This window comes from Microtus ochrogaster, chromosome 10 (genome assembly GCF_000317375.1).
Source record: "Microtus ochrogaster isolate Prairie Vole_2 chromosome 10, MicOch1.0, whole genome shotgun sequence".
Taxonomy (NCBI): domain Eukaryota; kingdom Metazoa; phylum Chordata; class Mammalia; order Rodentia; family Cricetidae; genus Microtus; species Microtus ochrogaster.
Genome location: NC_022016.1, coordinates 59,097,752 through 59,105,229, shown reverse-complemented (window position 1 = coordinate 59,105,229; position 7,478 = coordinate 59,097,752).

Here is a 7,478-nt window from a genome sequence, read left to right as displayed (position 1 = left end):
CACTTAATCCTCCAAACAGCTCTTCAGGAAGGATCATATTAGCATTCCCATTTTACAAGTAGAAGGCAGAAGCACAGAAAACCGATCAGTGGCTAGGGATGCTCACCTAGGAAGGGACAGGGCTCATCCGCAGCCCTACTATCTGTTTTCAGAGTTTGTGGTTCCTTTCATCCTAGGTGTGCAGTAGAACTTTGTAACATGTGCATGTACGTAGTATGGGTATGCATCTACAACTGTGTGCTGTGCATAGCAAAACACAGTTCTGGGGATGGAGTCTCTCCATTCTCACATAGGTCTGTCCGCTTTAAAGACATCTTGAGAAATTTTCTTCTGCCCTCATTCCCCCAGTGAGAGTGTAGCTTTTTCTTCTCTATCTCTGGTCAAGTCTGCAAGGCCTTCTGGCCTCCTAGCAACAAACAAACAAAAACCGAGGCACATCTGCATACAGAGGTTCTTGTGTGTGGAGTGGGCACGACTCCCATCATCTGCTGGGGTTGAAATCCTGGCTGCCTTCAGCCCTGTTCTGGGCACAAGCCCCAAGTGCTTTCTCCAGCATCCGCCCACTACTAGAAATACCTTCTTTCTCTGGAGCAAGGAGGGACAGGATGGATATACCACCGGGGATCTGCCACATGACAGTGAGGTGTGTGTGGGCAGGGGATGTTTAGACCTGCAGCCTGGTACCTTCTCCTCAGTGGACTGCAGCGGGCAGACACTGCTATCTCCCTTAGCCTGCTCTCCCAGTCTCCTCCTTCTAAGTGTCCACGGCATGTGCTTCTCTCCACTGGCAGCCTGGCTGCTTGCCTCTGTGCCTGTCTTGCGGGCAGAGAAGCACCATACCTGTGTGCCAGAGAGGCACAGGTGTGCCCGCGCCACACACACAGTGTACCACCTGCCGGAATCTTGGCGGAAGGCGGGCTTGGGATGGGATCCACGGGAGAGACAGTCTGTGGCATAATTAAGCTGGAGCAAAACAGAAAACAAAACAATGTTTTCCTTCCTCTCTCTTTTCTACCACTTGCCCTAATTATTTTCCCACTTTCAAATTCTACATCAACTTTAATTAAGCTGGCCTCGGGCAGGGAAGTCTGGCAAACTTGGAGAAGTTCACTTGTTTATTTTCTTATGACTCAGTGATTGGATTTTCACAGCGCACTCCGTCTCTTTCTCTCTAAGGCGGGGTGGCGGCAGCCTCCTGCCTACAGAGGAGGCAATGATGATGATGATGATGATGATGACAATGACGATGACAGGTGCAGCCGAGAACCGCTTCTGCAGCCTTCCAGGAAGGTGTTTCTCCACCCAGATCTATTGTGGGCCAACTTAGGCTTTCGTTCTGCCTCCTGTCCCCTCTGAGCCTGCCTCTGGCTATGCCCTGCAAACCCGTGAGGTAATAGAGGATGCAGTTTTTAAGCAGCGGAGACAGCACTGGACTTGAGGGTTAGAAATGTAGGTTGGAAGTTCGGTTCCATTACCTATGTGGGGAGGCGGATGTCATGCATACATTAGTTCATTCGTGTGCTTGTTCACTGTTTACATATCAGCTCATTCTTCAAGGAATGGCCTGCTCCCACTCTTCACACTGCAGGTTCCAGGAGGGATGCTCCTTGGCTCCTCCTGGCCTGTTTGTCCCTGTCTGCTTGGGTTATTTCAAGGACAAGAGGGGCGAGCTGTAACTGGAAGCCAGTGTGACTCCTGGCTCCGTATGGCGGCACTACGTGACCTCACCTGTGTTCCATCCATCACCAGACGCAGGCGCTGGGTCTTTCTGGACCCTCTTCATCTTTTTGAGGAGGACAGATGCTGAGACCATGCCCAGGCTGAGATGCAGACTGAATCCTGAAGGTTGCTGAATTCCAAACTACAGCAGGAGGCAGGAGGACCAGGGCTCTAAAGGATGCCTTGATGATGCAGACTGAATCCTGAAGGTTGCTGAATTCCTGCAGGAGGCAGGAGGACCAGGGCTCTAAAGGATGCCTTGATGGGGGAGCTCAGCCCATTTCTGGGGCATCTTAGGTTGGCATAGTGATTGGACAGTGTCGGAGGCTCAGCCCCGAGTGACTGGGATAAGTGGCAGGCAAGCGTCTCTGTTGGGTCTGCTGGGGACGCAGTGTGAGGGTGACAGACAAAGGAGTGTGTGACTAGTGTGAATAGGCGGGGGAACAAAGAGCTAGTGAATGAGTGTGTAAGAGTGGAGGATCTGTGAATGAGGGAACTGGTGAGTGTGAGAGAATGAATAAGGAAGCAAGTGAGAAGTGAGAGCAAATAAACAAGCAAACGTCCCATGTAAGTGGATGTCTAAGTCGATCAATGGGGGGACTGCATGAATTAATTAGAGATTGACTGGATGAATGGGTGAGGGGAGAATTTGGTAAGGAATTGAAAAAAATGACGAATCAATGAGTGAATAACGGACTAAGGGGATAAAAATGAATGGGCGGTCTTATGAATTAATGAATGAATGATTGCATAAATAAAGTAGGGACTATGGATGATTATTGGAGTGAGCTGGCTAGTGGCTGTGGTCTCCGTTGCTGGAGTCAGGAAGCCGGGAGGTACTGGTTCCGGTGGGCACTCATTACCTCCCCTCATCTCACAGCAATGGATCCCCCACCCTGGGGCCTCTTCTCCATTACAGCTGTTTCATTATGTACACATATAATAAAGATCTCCATGTGTGTGTGTGTGTGTGTGTGTGTGTGTGTGTGTGTGTGTCGTTCACCTCTCTGCCAGAACTGTGCCCAAACCATTGAAAAGCAATGTCAGTAAAATAGTGTATCTCTAGTGGCATGTCTACCTGTCTCCCTCGCCGATGAGAAACAACTCGCAGCAGCGGGTTAAGCTGACAATAAACACAGGAATTGACTTCAGTGGGAATGAACTTGCTTGACTGTTGACAAGACTCCAAGGCGATGCCACTTTCACTGGCTCACCGCTTGCTCAGATGGCTGCTGACCTATGTTGTTTTCTCCCTTCTTGGGACAGGGAGAAGGAGGGATAAAGGCCCCGGCTGGTGTGCCTGTCTCTGAGCCTGTAGGTCACAGTGTCCTGCACAAGGCGGAGGAGTCTTGCTTGGCTTTTGTGGTTTGCATGCATTTGCCCACTGAGAGGGTACTGGGAAATAGAGTGAGGTCTGGCCATGGAGGCCTCCATCTCTCTGCCTCCTGCTTGAGCAGTCAGCAGAGATCCTGTGTGGGGCTCGAATTGCACAGGGGTTGGGGCTTGAGATGTTGGCCTGAACCCCTGGGACCAGAGGGGAGAGGCATTCTTCTCCCGTCCCCACTAAAGCACCAGAAGAATGGATTGCAGAGCACAACCCCAGGAGACTGTATTCTGAGACCAGGAGGCAGGACCTGCCCCTGCCCTCCTCTGCCCCCCCCCCCCCCTGGCCAGGGCTGCGCTGCGGTGTCCAGCCCAGCAGCACCTGCCTGTGAAGGAACTGACTGACAATAAGCAGGCTTCAGCAGAGGGCACTCAAGTCCTAGGAATCTGCACTCAGGAACTGCGCGCTCGGCTCAGTGGCTTCCCGGGAAACCGGAGTCATGAATCTCAGTAACTCGAGCCTAGGGCCTCATCACTCACAGTGATTGTAGACGGGCTGAGAGCTGAGTGGATCAGCCTAAACAAAACACACACACAGGGGACTCATCCAAAGGAGCTAGCTTGGCCACCCCTGGGGGCTTCCCCTCCTTAACCACAGAAGTAGGGAATAGAGGGAGGGGCTGGAGGGCTTGGGAGCCCTGAAAGTATTACCCCCTTCTTCCGAGCCTTATCCGCACCCCCACCTGTGAGCCAGTGGGAGGCATGAATCTCGCTGGCAGCGGCTTGGGCCAGCTCAGCCGTTTTAGGGGATGTTAATGAAATTCGGGAGCACTTGTCCTTTCAGACAGCGGCCCCTTTTATTTGGGAATGAAAAGCTGCATTAGTCTGAATGAGGTTTGGAGGCCTCATAAATCCAGTGCTGGCTGCCTCGTGGGGGAGTGGGGAGCTGAAGCCTGGCTGGTGGATAGACTTGTTTACCAACAATTCCAAAAGCCAGGATTGGCGGCTCCCAGTCTCCAGAGATGGGGCTTGAGATCTTGCCAATCCTGCTATCTGCTGGCTTTGGGGTGGCCTGAAGAGGTCCCTGAGAGAGGACTGCAGAGCTCTCTTAAGATTTGAGGGGTGGGGTACGGGCTGAACTCTCCAGTTTACTCCAGTTAAGGATCCCATTCCATTCTGCTTCCAGCCTGCCCTCAGGTAGCCAGAGGCTCCAGGGGCTTCTGCTGGGGTCAAGAGGCTCTGAGTGGAGCCATTGCTGCTCAGCACAGGTGGTGTAGGACACTGCAGAGGCAATGCTGCCAACTTAGCAGCCTGCTGGGTCTGTGTTCAAAGCCAGGCAAACAGTAATGCCTAATAAGTGTTAGTGGGAGGAAGGAAGTCAGAAAAGAAAGAAGGGAGGGAGGGAAGGAGAAAGGAAGCTCTCTCTCTGTCTCTGTCTCTGTCTCTCTCTCTGTCTCTCTCTGTGTATATGTGTGTGTGTGTGTGTGTGTGTGTGTGTGTGTGTGTGTGTGGACTTCTTAAGCTCTCGGAGCTTAGATTCTTCATCTGATCAATGGAAAAATAACAGAGACCATTATGGTGTTTCGTGGAGAGGACTGGACGAAGCGACAGGTAAGGTTGTAAGTACCTTGCCAAGACCGCAGAAGACATGTAAACAAACACAAGAGTCATGGCTGTCATCAAGGGTGTTTTTGCTGCGCAGCGCATCTCGCCCTTCCCCCACGACTGGAAGGGATTGAAGCCCCTATCAGTTTGGAGAGATTGTGTTATACAATGACTTGCAGCTGGGGCAAGAACAAGGGGTCAAGCCCCTAGCTGGGGATAGCAACTTCTGCCCTAATCTACCCCAAGATTCCAAGAGGGGCTGTCAAACCCTGCCTGAACCTCACCACCTCTGCAGCCAGGAGGCTGTACCTACTGCAACATAAAGGGAACCAAGCCAAGCCGCCTCTATCCTTAGCTAGGGAAGCCCACCTGCCTGGGGATGGAGCTGGCTGGGATGCCTGTTTCCTGGGGCTGGAGACGAGGCTCTGGTAACAGAGCCATACTTTCCCCTTTGGAAGAGCTCGGATTTCCTTCTTCATCCATTTGCTGTGATAGTGCCATTGCATCTAGCTTTTAGGGAGCCTACTCATTTCCCCCCACCCTTTAGCTCTCCCTCCAACTGGCCTCTGAAGTGCTCCTCCCTCTGACCACAGGGCTACCTTTCTGCTGCTTCGGTTTCCTGCCAAACCACTCGTCCCAGTCTGCTCAGGTCAGGGGGGGTTTGCTTGCAGAACAGGCAGCCTATAGAATCAGTCAGCCGTGGGCACTGGACTCTGTACTCTTTCCAGCCCTCCCTTTCTCCACCAGGACACAGAACAATCTTCCCGAGAAAACAGCCAAGTTCTTTAGGTTCAGGGAACCAACCAAACCTAGTTCTGAGATTGGAGGTCATGCAGTCGGCTGTCTCGTGTGTCTCCGATGACTCCTAGCTCTGTGTGTGTGTGTGTGTGTGTGTGTGTGTGTGTTTTGGGGATTGGGGGAATGGTGGTGTCCTCTGCTCCACTCTTGTGTAAGCCCCCATGCTGGTTCCTTGGGGCCTACCCTCTAAGATCTCCACTCCCTATGGAGAGGTGACAACTGTGGATTTGTGTCCTAACCCTCGCCCCTCCCTTTAGAACAACACTTGTCAGAGGGTGCTGGGGAGGAGGAGCCATTCTAGACCCAGGGAAGGCCCAAGTAAGGCAAATTCGTAGAGCTCTCTTAAAGCAGCTGGTCACCTACGCTGTCGCTGTCGCTGTGCGAAGACAAGGCACACATCTCTTTTCCTGGGCAGGGCCCAGAAACTCTTTGCTCCCAAAGCCACGGGTGCAAGTTCAGAGGAGGAGCCCCTTTCTAGTTTCCAATTGGCTATGCTGCCCGATTCGCATCCCCACACAAAGTCTAGGTTCCCTGCGCCCGGATAGGGCGGGGGGGAGGGGGGAAAACGGCAAAATTAACAGGCGGGTTTGGAGCACAACACATTATCTATTTGTAAGAAAATTAAAGATTTGCTCTTTAGATGTAGGGGGCCATGCTCTTACCAGACAGCTGGCAAATGGGAGAGATTGGAAGTGATTGAATAGATCAAATTATTTAAATGAGAAAAATAAATTCGCACACAGCCTAGCCGCTGCCCGGTGACAGATCCGTTTATTTATCTACTGTATCGGTACCGCTTTGTCTCTGTCAAAAAGGTCATTAAACTCGCCTAGCTGGGTAATTCGCTGCCTCCTGCTCCTGCCTCGCTCCACAGCCCTTCTCTTCCCTCGACACCAAGCGCCACTCGGAAAAAAAAATTGTCATTGGTAATAAACAACATTTATTTTTAACCCTTTCGGCTTGCTCCCTTGTGGGTCCTACTCTGTCCCACGGAAAATCAGTTTTTCTATATTGTTTCTAAGGAAGAATCCGAGAGGGGGCTCCAGTTCCCCCCGCATAGTTGCGGAAGAGGACTGAGACTTCAGCAGGCTCCAACTCCAGCGGCCCTCAGAAGTGAAGGCTTTGGCAGTCTTTCTCCGCAGCCCTCCTTCTGATGGTGCGTGGTCAAGTCCTACCTTCCACGCAGAGGATCTGGCCTGGTCTCTCCCTTCGGGCTAGTTTCTGAAGCTCCTCACCCTCTAGCCCAGCATCGACAGTTCTCTGAATTTTATCCCCCCCCACCCCCTCCACATACGCCAACCTCCAAGCCCAGGCCAACCCTGCTATCCCAAGGGCTGGACATCAGGAGGGAAACCAGCTCTAGGTCGGTCTTCTGCCGCTGCCGTCCAGCCAGCTCCGACCGCGTGGGAGCTGAACGGCGAAGCTCCGCAGACGGCGGGCTTCGGGTCTTGCGGCTCCCGGCGGGCGCATTTCCTCCAGCTGGTAGGGCCGCTGGGCTGTCGCTGTCTCCCGGCTCGCGGTGCCAGATCTGCCGCTCTACGCTTAGCTCCCCGGCTCCGTGCCTTGCCCTGGGGGCGGCAGGGCAGATGGGGACGTCTGAGCTGCGGAGGAGAATCTCCATCCTCTGGGCGTCCCTCCCTCCCAAATCCAGTCCAGGGTCCCCTTCCCCGCCCCCTGCGCAGGTGTGAGCGCGCGAGTGTGCGCCCGGGCGAGTGTGAGTGGGAAGCGTGTGTGCGCGGGGGAGTACGCGGAGGGAGCACAGGCGGCGGGCGGCGCGGGAGGCGGGAGGCAGGGCGCGGGGGAGGGGGCTGGGAGGGAGTGTGTGCGCGCGTGCAACTCCACTCCGGGGCTTTGTGCGAGCCCGGGCGATAGCATCGGCGGCGGCTGGAGGAGGAGCGGCCGGAGACGCGTGCAAGCCCGCTCGGCAGCCGGGGCAGGTGGGAAGCCCGCGCGGGAGCTGAGCCGACACGAACAGGAGACGCCGCAGCCTAGTCCGAGCGGAGCCCGGGCGGAACCCAGGAGCACTCGCTCGC